At 38.5% G+C, this 12,680-nt stretch overlaps 1 protein-coding gene and 1 pseudogene across 1 annotated transcript in view; both read left to right on the plus strand.

Annotated features, from left to right (window-relative positions):
- The window catches only part of LOC127446978 (neuroligin-4, X-linked-like), a 760,753-nt gene that overhangs the window by 288,463 nt on the left and 459,610 nt on the right, over positions 1 to 12,680 (plus strand). The gene's annotated exons all lie outside the window — the stretch shown is intronic.
- Positions 1 to 12,680, plus strand: part of LOC127447005 (dehydrogenase/reductase SDR family member on chromosome X-like) — a 74,925-nt pseudogene that overhangs the window by 43,396 nt on the left and 18,849 nt on the right.

Here is a 12,680-nt window from a genome sequence, read left to right on the forward strand (position 1 = left end):
ATTCTTCATGAGTTAAAAGCTGCTCTTACATTCATACAAACAGAATCATCACAGATGTTTTGTGATATTGTGACCAAATCTGAGCAGAAAACAAGACAAACATGTGTAACTTCTGAATAAGAGATTTTCACGGTGATGTACAGGTAGGCGTGTGCACACGTGGGTCACACATCAGACTCGCTGCTGTACTGTAGATGAATCATTGATAAATAGATTTAAATGTCTGCGAAAGTCAAATTTGCCAGTATTTGTGCTGACTTCAGACCTGTATACACCTTTCCTGGGACTTGTCATGGATTAAAAGCATTTTTTTGTTTTTGTTTCTTGAGATTGTTTTACGGGTGTTTTTCCATTTACCGCCATTGTTTCCTCCCACTGATGGTCACAAAGAAAAAGTGACGTCATTGAAAGGTGGAGCAAGTTATTATATTTTGATGGAAAATTACAAAGACAAACCTTTTTTTGTTTAAAGTAAGATGAAGCAATGAATTGTTCACAATAAGAAACGTTTATTAACCAACAAACACACACACACACACACTCACTCACACTCTCACACACACACACTCACACACACACACACACACACAAACACACTCACACACACACACACACACACATACCCAAACACACACACACACACACACACACACACACACACACACAAACATACACATACACAAACACACACACACAAACACACACACACACACACACACACAAACACACATACACAAACACACACCACTCAAACACACACACACACACACACACACAAACATACACATACACATACACACACACAAACACACATACACAAACACACACCACTCAAACACACACACACACAAACATACACAAACACACACACACTCACATGCACACGTACACACTCACACACACACACACGCATGCACGCACGCACACACAGAACAAAGATCAAAGTCTGAGTCTTCTGTTTTATACACTAATTGATTTATCACAGTCCATTGCTGTTTATTTCTGTTTATTACTGATCATTTTCTTGACTTTATTATTAATTTACTTACAGTTATCACATTTTTATGTTTGAAATACATGACTGGTAACAAAAAGCTTAGTCTGTATCTTTTCTTTATAACACCATGGTCAGGTTTGACTGTAAGCATAATGTGACATTGTTACAAAAACTGACACTTCAAAACAGTTTCAAAACAATACCAAATGAATAACTTGTGATAAAATGTATAATTACTATACAGTAGGTGGCTGCATAGAACACTGCAGCTATCTACAGAATATTATTGTCATAACATGATTTTCAAGTCATTTTTTTTTTTTTTTTACACAAGAAGGTGTATTTTTTTAAATTATTTTTTTCATGTTTTAACTTATAAATGTGTAGGTTTTTACTGTAGTGAAGTTACAGTACATAATTTAGCTTTTTTGCATATACAAACAAATGATGAAATGATGTAAATAAGATCTAAAAATCATAAAATCCAAAAAGAAGTGCATAATTTTCTTGTTTTTACTGAAGGGTAGAAGAAATATTATAATTTCTTAACAACAAAAAAGTTACACCTGTACTATTTCCATTCAAAAATGACAGTGAAAAGTAAAGTGTCCCTTCTTTAACAGAAGAGGAGGTTTAAGAAATCAAATGCAGTCAATTTTGTTTTCATATCGACTTAAAATGTTTCTTGCTAAACTACGTTCTTCTGCTGAATGCAATTCTGACTTAATAAATCAAATAATAAAATGTGTTTTTCATTCTATGAATAATACATTTTCCATTTAGGATTAATCAATGTCTTTGGGTTTTTCATTTGCTCAATATAATGCGCTCATGACTATTAACATCTGCATATGGATTTGTGTTTCCACAGTGGACTTTGAGTTTCTGGATGTGGCGTGTTTGAGGTCCGTGTGACAGTTTGTCCGAGATTTAAAGATCGAGCTCTTCCACTGCACGTGCTCATCAATAATGGTATGCTCACATAATCTACATCCTCAACGAGTGTTTGCAAAATGATTTGTAATGTAGGGGGAAGTGGGGGAAGATGTGTCACCCCCTTAGTCTGGCAAACTGTTCCTATTTTTGGTTATATGACCATATATTTAGGAAATCATATACAGCTGCATGTGATTGACATACAAAAAAAAAAAAAAAAAAAAAAAAACTTTCTCATGTGCATTTCTCAAAGTACATTTTACTTGGTATGTAACATGAATTTCAAGCAAAAGCAAGTATATCCAGGTCTAAAAATATATATTGTACATGTTGGTTAATGTAGGAAACCATGTTATTTATTTGGCCAAAGCCCAGCCATGATTTATTAAATGAAGAATTTTTTCCCAAAATGGTTGCTTTGGGGTGAAGTGTTTTAGATGCTTTGGAGTAAGTTGTACCAGTAGCTCATTACCAGAATTGTTTATAATACTGAAGTAAACAATCAAAATGAAAATGTATTAATATAAATTTTGCCAGTGAATTGCCAGTGTAGTCTGGGTCTTATTTTCTTGCATGTGTAGATTTGTTGTTAATTTTTAATGATGAGATTATGTCACACAACCTGTCCATGTTGACATATGTCTAATTTGACAAGCTTCTACCAATTTACTGATGAATTTGTGTCAAAATACTGTAGAGTTTGATTGGACTCACACTTTGACGCCAACAACAAAAGATGTAGAAAGTGTTTTCTCCTCCTGTTAATTTTGCACTCTTAGTTCTGTATAATTATGTGATTAGTTGCATTTTATTATTTGCATTTAGTTTTTTTTCAGTCATTTTTGTGACTGACTGCATGCCATGTCATTGATTACAGCAGCGGCCAATCACGTGCTTGGCTACAGCAGTGCGTTCAATGACTCTGCGTCTGACAGGAATGGAGTGTTTAGGCCCAGAGTATACTTCACCTTTTTTGCATGCATTAGTGTATGTGTACAGTCATACACTCTAGCCTTTAAATGTATTCTGAATTTGACCGCAAACACAGGCGGTCGATACACGCGCACTACAACTATGCGATACTGCAATATTTTTATAGAGTTTCCACCTTCGTCTCCACCAGCGTTTATGTCATCTTCTACTCATCTTCTTGCTCTACTTTGTGAAAGCTATGGCCCAACTTTGAGTGCTGCCACCTTGTGGACCCACTAATTAGTGCAAACATTTCCAGGCACAATCGGGTTGCACACGTACCGGGATCGCATACTGTGCTGATAAAGAAATTTACGCCACTCGCCCTGTATGCTTAAAAAATGAAGTATACTTTGGGCTTTACTCTAAAGAGCTGTGAGAAAAATGGCACTTGTGAATCATCTCATTCGTAAATGAGAATCTACTGACCGACTGAGCATGAGTTTGTTCACTTCCCCTGCGATCCAAACGGGATAAATCAGCTTCTGAAAGGCACATCGAAGGGAGAACAGCCATGACCGCCATGTTGAAGGGTCGTTCCAAACCGAAGTGCTCATAAATAGCTGTTTTGAAGGGCTTCCCCTTAAATTTAAAACAAAATAAGTATACACAGTTGCATTTTATTTATTAAATAATTAAACATATACTGTACATTTGTTTACTAGTTAAATGTTTTATTAAAATAAATAACACACAAATATTTAAACGTGAAGCTTAAGTTTATTCATAAAGTTTTAAAGAATTTCTTTTCCATTTGCAATCTGAAAGTAGTTAACAGTGATGCAAAACCATGTGTAAATATTTCTGATTAGGTACATCTGATGTTCATGAGCATCAGCCTTTGTGCAATGACAGCGGTTCCTTTGGCTTGGACAGATGACTATGGGAAATGTGTTCCAAATTACTGATATTTTTGAGCCCTACACCCTTCAACCCTCCGAAGCTCTCACTCTTGAGGATAAAGCCTTTGAAGGGATGAGAACACACCCTTCGGCATCAGCATGGGAGTCAGTCTTGTTCAACAAGAAAGAAAGGGGCTGAAAAGTTATGAATGTGTAAAAGTGATTTAAAGGAATATTCCGGGTCCAATGCAAGTTAAGCTCAATCGACAGCATTTGTGGCACAATGTTGATTACCACAAAAATTAATTTCGACTTGTCCCTCCTTTTCTTTAAAAAAGCAAAAATGGAGGTTACAGTGAGACACTTACAATAGAAGTCAATGGGGCCATATTTAGGAGGGTTTAATCAGAAATGTGAAGCTTATAATTTTATAAAAGCACTTGCTTATTCTGCTGTTAAAACTTGTGTATAATTTGAGCTGTAAAGTTATTTAAATCATCATTTTTGAAGTCATTTTTGGGTTTTAGGGTTTGTTGACATTACATCGTAGTAAAATTGTCTATAACTTTACGCAGATGCGGTTAGTAAGTGATTTTATCACACTAAAATAATTCTTACACATATATTGTTTATGTCTTGTGTCTTTACTTTTGAAACAGTGAGTATTTTAATGTTAAAAAATTGGAGAGACGAGTCAAAATTAATTTTTGTGGTAATCAACATTATGCCACAAACGCTGTTGATTGAGCTTAACTTGTATTGAACCCGCAATATTTCTTTAAGGACCTAGGGATGTTATTGAAAATTATATTTTATTGATATTAGACTATAATTTTTGGCTTTTTTTTTTTTTTTTTTTGGTCATGCTTAGTAGTTTGCAAATTGAAGAAAAATAATAGATCTGCTTTGGTATAATAATGCTTAAAAACTCTATTAAAGTCTCTTGGTGTATTTGTAGACACGCAAATTTTAAAGACTTGTTTTGGTCGTGAACGACTGTGTTTTAACGAATCAGTTGAATCAAATTGATTCAGTGACTTAATAATAGCACATAAGAATAAATTAATTAATGCATGAATTTTGGGGAACAGATTCAAAACAATCAAGAAACTTGGCTAAATCAAAATCCCCACTTCGAACTGATTCTATATATTTTATTGAAAGTAAAACATCCTGGTTACTTTCGTAACCTCGGTTCCCTGATGGAGCCCCAAACACCTCTGATCTTTGAGAAAAGGCCAATGGGAATTGGCGAGTGGAATTTGCATGCCACTCCCCCGGACATACAGGTATAAAAGGAGCTGGCTCGCAACCACTCATTCAGGTTTTGTGCTGAGGAGCTGAGACAAGGTCCCGGCCATTTCAGCAGGTAGTTCAGTGCTGTGGCAAGTGGGACACAACGTCTCATTCCCTTCATCAGGGAATGGAGGTTATGAAAGTAACCAGGTCGTTCCCTATCTGTCACTCACTCAACGTTGTGTCGATGTAGTGACACTAGGGGGTCCCTATACAAAACGGCACATTAAGATGAACTGTGTTACGTGGACTGGTGGTGCGAGATGGGCAGACCGCTGTGTGCCTCGTAGCTAGCACAACAGGCCATCACGTAACCTTCCCAACGCTCCTACGAGCGTCGAACAGTCCCCTGCAACTCGGGGACAAGTCGACTGCCCAAAAAAAATGGGGACAGGCTAGCCCAGCCATGGCCTCTTCTCCTCTTTTTCTCCCCAAAAAAGTGTGGAAATCATTTACTCACTGGGGGCCATAAGTGTCCGCCTGCCTGGAGGGGGGGGGTATTTGAGTGGAAATATGTCACATGGTCTTACCGAGTTTTGTCGGAAGTATGTCATGTGGAGAAGTCCCGTGGTAGGTCCTACCCGAGGGGGGAGGAGCTCTACAGATATGGTGACCAGGGGCAGAGGAACCTCTGCCCAAGGAAGACGCAGTTTACCAACAGGGAAACCATTTTGTGGAAGATACATCACACGGGGTTACCTACGGGGAACCAGCACATGTGGAGCACCTACCCCAGTACAGGGCCTAGTTAGCACACGTACTGGGCCGGCAGCGAGTTTCTCCACAAACCCGCCTGCCACAGGGCTAAGGAGGAAGGTCATCCAGGGTCCACAACTTTATGAACACAACTGGGGGTCGAAGCGCATGTCTTCACCTCGGGAAGGGGAAAGGTGCTATGCGCAAGCAGTACACCCGGCCAGCTGTCCCGGAACTTACCTGCTCATACCTGACAACACACGGGACGAGACTGGCTCAACCCGTAGTTTGTAAAACCTCGCAAATTTATTGAGCAGCCCCAGGGGCCAGCTGTGTGCCAGCGCATCTGTGCCGAGGGGAGCCACAGTCAGAGAATACCAGATCGGGCAGTGGGAAGATTCCCGGGAAGCGAACAGGTCTACCTGCGCTTGACTGAATCGACTCCAAATCAGCTGGACCACCTGGGGGTGGAGTGTCCACCAATCTTCAAGCTGTGAGTGTTAAGGGGGGGTGGAGGGTTCCACTCCAGCCCGACGCACGCAGCCGCCCGGGCTAGCATGGCTGCCAGCTGCACGTCAGCCTGCGACTGGGTGACCGCACCCGAAAGTGGGAGCCCAGTCGAGTCCTCAGCATCAGCCCGCTCTCCGATGCTACAATCGAGAGCTCATCCATTTCGCGAGTGCCGAAACGAGATTGCGAACTTGCCCTGAGACGAGCTGGCAGTCTCATCCCAGCAGGGCAAAGGAGCGTACTGGGGAATGGGAGGTCCATGGGGAGTTACCCAGCGGAGTGGCTCCCACTGGGGTCCCCAAATCACCCCCAGTGCTAACCTACGTGGCCTCAAACCCGTAGGTAGAAGGACTGAGGTGGGGAGCCGCTGGGGTGGCTTTTTCCTCTAAGGAAGGAAAAAACTGCGACCGCAACGTTGCCATGGTCACGCTCTCGTAGTGAGAACATGACCCGTCCACGAACGCTGTCTCAGCATGGGTATCGCCCAAGCACGTAAGACCGCGATCGTGGCCATCGGAAGCGGAGAGGTAACGACCGCAACCAGGAAATACACTCAAACGGAAAGGCATCTTTAAAAAGACGCTCTCCATTAATGCCACTCTTTTAGAAGGGAAAATATACACTTTCAGTAGGAAGAATATACACTTTTAGCTGCTGAAGCGCCCAGGGGTATTCTCTGCACTCCACCGGTGCAAGAGGGGGAGAAGCCGCTGTAATGCGCCATAAATCCAACAGCTTTTCGAGGTGAATGGAACGGCAGAGGATTCAGCTCGCTGATACACAACCGCTCGACTCCGAAGAGAAAATCTGAATGAGTGGTTGCGAGCCAGCTCCTTTTATACCCGTATGTCCGGGGTAGTGGCATGCAAATTCCACTCGCCAATTCCCATTGGCATTTTCTCAAAGATCAGAGGTGTTTGGGGCTCCCAAGGGCGACCCCTAGTGTCACTACATTGACACAACGTCGAGTGAGTGACAGATAGGGAAATAAAATTTTACACAGTTGTTATTACTGTAATTGATTAAATGTTTCTTTATTCAAAGACCAGCTTGTGCTCAATCTCTAATTATCATGTGAAACTGTAGCAGATATTCCACAGCAAGATGTCCTTTATTTTTACAGCTGAATCATTAAAATTAATTGAACTGTATTTTTAGCTTAGTCTTTAAAAAAATATATATATATGGAAATTATGCTGGTGGACCTGTGATTGTCTCCCCTTTTTTGCTCCTCGTAAGTTTTCATCCATTACTAGACACTATTTTGTGATTAAAACAGTTTATATATAGCAGTTTAATCCTGATAATACCATCTGAACAATGATGTCCGTCACAGAGAGGTGTTGAGCAGGATGTTTGGTGATTAATTTGAAATGCTTTCCTGGAAGAAGGACAGAATTGATGATCCAGAACTGTGGATGGATTTTGGGAACAGCCTTTGCATTAGATGCATGATGCCTTTAAGGAATATTCTGGGCTCAATACAAGTTAAGATCAATCAACAGCATTTGTAGCATAATGTTGATTCCAACAAAAATGAATTTAGACTCATCTCTCCTTTTCTTTATATCTGTGTTCCAGTGAGACACTTACAGTGGAAGTCAAAGGAGCCAATCGTTGGAGGGTTTAAAGGCAGAAATGTGAAGTTTATAATTTTATAAAAGCACTGACATTAACCGTTCTATTGTGGGCGAGGTAGATAATTATTTTTAAATGCCACATAGTTTTTAGTACGGGAACAAAATTTTGGGACTGTTTCAAGACTATCAAAATACACATAATCTTTTTTTTTTTTTTTTTTTTTTTTTTCATAATAATATTGTTTAAGAAATATATCCATTTAAAAATGTTCACGAGTCAATTTTGACCCAGGCATCAATAGTGGCTTTATGCATGATATTATGTAGATCTTTTTGCACATCTATGAATTACATTTTTCTTATAAACACTTCACTTATATTTAGCCTCTTTCCCATACTCTCTCACACACTTTTTTTGTGTGACGAAAGTTACGAGAGTTATTTATCGGCATATCGTTCTTGATTGGCAGCATTATGTGAAATGCACTGCAGAAAATCCTTCTTTTAAGCACACATTATAAGAGTTTATATCAGCGCATGAGTCTTCGTTAAGATATGTTTTTTACATTATGTTTGTGAGGTAATAGTTTGATCGGTTGTTTTTGCCAATTTAAGCAGATTACTAGATCTGTGTTAAATATGTAAAGCTATTTTTAATACCAGCTGCTGTTTTTTACCTCTATGTTGGTGTGAAGTCGACAAACTGTAGGGAAAAAGATAGATCTGATGTATTCTTAGAACACTTATGCATTTTACTGAAGTCAGCTGATATGTAGACATGCTTTTTTTTATACATGAAAACATACGGATGTTATTGAAACTCATTATAATTATTATAAGGCTATTATTGTTGTCTTTTGATAAAAGTCATGCTCAGCAGCTCACAATCTGTAGGGAAATGATAGATTTGCTTTGTTCTTATAATGCTTAAAACCTCTACTGAAGTCTCTTTGTAGATCTGTAGATATACACATTTTAAAGAATTAAAATGTTCTTTTGATCGTTGATTCAGTAACTAACTCATTTCACACAAGACATCAGCTGTTGGCATCACCAGAAATGGTCACTGAATCATTAAATGGATCTGAATGAATTTTGGAGAACATAGTCAAAACACTCGAGACACTTGGATACATTTTAAATCCCACAATGCACAAGCACAGAGTCAAAAATAAAATTGTGCACATGCACAATTATCATAATCATTTATTCAGGACCAACTTGTGCTCAGTCTTTTATTGATGTGCTACACAAGATGCCCTTTATTTTTGCCCCTAAAATTGCAATTATTTTGCAATACTTGCATCTTTAAAATACTACAAATATTAGAAGTAAATAAGTAAATAATATGTATATATTAATATATACTGAAATATATTAATACTGTACTGTAAGTGTTGGGTCTGTGCAAGCCACCTACTGACACTGTGTCCCCCACACTTTTAAAATGACTGCTACGCCCCTGGACTGCACACGCACACATAAAGTCACACACAGACACACACACACACACACACACACACATACAGTCACACACAGACACACACACACACATACAGTCACACACAGACACACACACACACACACACACATACACACATACAGTCACACACAGACACACACACACACATACAATCACACACAGACACACACACGCATACAGTCACACACACACACACACACATACAGTCACACACACAGTCACACACTCATTTCACACAAGACATCAACTGTTGGCATCACCAGAAATGGTCACTGAATCATTAAATGGATCTGAATGAATTTTGGAGAACATAGTCAAAACACTCGAGACACTTGGATACATTTTAAATCCCACAATGCACACACATACAGTCACACACACACACATACAGTCACACACAAACATACACATAGAGTCACACACAGACACACACTCAAACACACACACATACAGTCACACACACACACACACACATTCCTGTACAAACAGAAATGAAGTCTATATCAAACATAAGAAATAATCTAAATCAAAGGTACTACTGTCTAAAGGGGGTGTGGCTAGAGTAAAAGTTCATTCACACATTAGTCTAAATAGAGCTTGAAAAAGGAAATTGTCCAATTTTTACTCTGCAGCCTTTCAGAATACTCACACATCCACATTCAACAGTTCATGAGAGTAAATATAATAGATTTATCTTAAAAACATAGTAAAGAAGTATTCATGTTGTGTACTTGAGTTGTACAGTTGTTTTGAAAAAGAAAACGTTGTATTGAGCAGTTATGAGTAACAGGAAATTCATTCAAATCACTAATAATTCTCACTTTAGATGTTAATATAAATTGTATATTACGTTATATTTAGATGAAATGTTGATAAAAAGATGTCTTGACATCTATCAATCTGGTTTTGCTGTAGTTAATGTTTATTATGAAATGTCAAAGAATTTCTACATTTTATTATTTCTAAAAAAAGGCATATTAATTAATAGCTTTTATGTTTGTCAGTTAAAATGCCGTATGAACAGTTAAGAATTAAATATTATTATTATTATTATTTGGATTTTCACCCAATTTGGAATGCCCAGTTCCCAATGCACTGTAAGTCCTCGTGGTGGTGAAGTGATTCACCTCAATCAGGGTGGCGGAGGACGAATCTCAGTTGCCTCTGCGTCTGAGACCGTCAATCCACGCATCTCATCACGTGATTGTTGAGGGCGTTACCGCGGAGATGTAGCATGTGGAGGCTTCATGCCATCCACCGCGGCATCTGCGCTCAACTCACCACGCGCCCCACTGAGAACCAACCACATTATAGCGACCACGAGGAGGTTACCCCATGTGACTCTACCCTCCCTAGCAACCGGGCCAATTTGGTTGCTTAGGAGACCTGGCTGGAGTCACTCAGCACGCCCTGGGATTCGAACTAGCGAACTCCAGGTGTGGTAGTCAGCTTCTTTTACCACTGAGCTACCCAGACCCCCAAGAATGAATTATTAATGACTTACAATATAGTTTTAGATAAAAACCCTTGGGTTATGAATTATTTATAAGCTTGAATTCCACCGGGTCAAAATTGACCCGCAAATGCAAAAGCTGTATGCAGATTCTGAACACAATAGGAGGGTTAAATCTTCAGTTAAAACTTGTGTATTATTTGAGTTATAAAGTTGTTTAAATAATCTTTTTTACAGTCGTTTTAGGGTTTAAGGTGTTACATCGTCATGGAAACAAAGTTGTAAAATTGGATATAACTTTACACAGAAAGGTTTAATCATAGTAAAATCATGTTAACACACATATTGTTTACATCTTGTGTCTATACTTTTGAAACAGTATTTTAACATTTACAGATTGACCCCATTGACTTTTTGTTTAAATCAATTTTTGTGGTAATCAATATTATGCCACAAATGCTATCGAATGAGCTTAACTTGTATTGAACCCGGAATATTCCTTTAAAATGGGTTTTAGATTTTGGAACAGAACCAGCCAGATTTAATATATATATTATTTTATAAATAATTGTATATATATATATATATATATATATATATATAATTTATGTTTTTATGTCTTAGCTGCTGTTATGTTGGTTTCTGAAGGCAGAACACTGGACAGATTTGAGACACATTTTGCCACCAATTACCTCGGCCATTTCCTGTTGACACCCCTTCTGCTGGACAAACTGGTGCATTCTGGGAATGATGAGTCTCATGTTCAAGAGTAATCAGTGTGTCGTCGACTGCACACTACACCGCTGACATCTGTCTGCATGAGCTACAAAACATGTGAGTTTCACAACACATTCCTGTTGAAATTACACTTCAAATGTCTGGGGTAAAAATAAATAAAGTCAGTCTTACCTGAAGGAAGCCTTAATCTCACGATCTAGAATGCCGAAATGTCCAAATAAATCAAAAGATAAGGCGGATGCTGCCCCGAGTCATTGTGTAAACTCATATAAAGGGACTCATGTATTGGTATGTTATTTTAGGTCATATAATAGTGCTTATTGGCTGTAGCATTTATTCATAAATACTGGATATACGTCTACAAATGCTTTATAAATCCTCTTCTGGTAACCCATTTACATTGAAACCATATGCCTCCTTTAGAACACTTGGACAAAACAGCTTCAAGCTGAGAGACTTGTTATAACGTGTGTTAGTGATAACACAGATCTGTCAATCTGAATATTGCAGAATGACTATATTGTGATTATTAAACATAAAAACACATCATATACAGTATGCATTTTATATTAGGGCTTGCTTTAGTCGTTGTACACTGTCTTACATTTTATTTGGTTCAGTAATCTCAGTGTATTCAATCACTAATGGTTAAAGTCACTGACACACACAGTTAACTCTCTATAAGAATCGTCAGAGGAAATATCCTGCTGTTCAACAGAAACAGATTCCAGTGTTTGGAATGTTTAAACTCTTAAATCTGAGCTTTCTTATTTGTGTCTTTGGTTTGTTTTTAAAAGAATAACCCGGGTTCAATACAAGGTCAGCTCAATCGACAGCATTTGTGGTATAATGTTGATTACCTTTAAAAAGTATAGACACTTAGAATTACACAACACGATCTCTGGAGAATTCGTACATTATTTACGAGTTGGCTATTTCGTATGGTCTCGCAACAATGTTCTTCATCACGTGCAAATTCCCGGATGTCTAATGTGGAAGTAAGCGCGAGTTCCGCGCACAAGGTGTTAAGGACATACTTATTAATATTATGCCCTCATTCAAACCCCTTATCTAAACTTATCCAATCAGTAGAGTGTGTAAACATGATAGGAAGCTGTTGTGTGTGATAGAAGCAAGTAATTGTCGTGGATTAGATGGAAACGATGTCCAGCGATGT

The sequence above is a fragment of the Myxocyprinus asiaticus genome, chromosome 10 (genome assembly GCF_019703515.2).
Source record: "Myxocyprinus asiaticus isolate MX2 ecotype Aquarium Trade chromosome 10, UBuf_Myxa_2, whole genome shotgun sequence".
Classification (NCBI taxonomy): Eukaryota; Metazoa; Chordata; class Actinopteri; order Cypriniformes; family Catostomidae; genus Myxocyprinus; species Myxocyprinus asiaticus.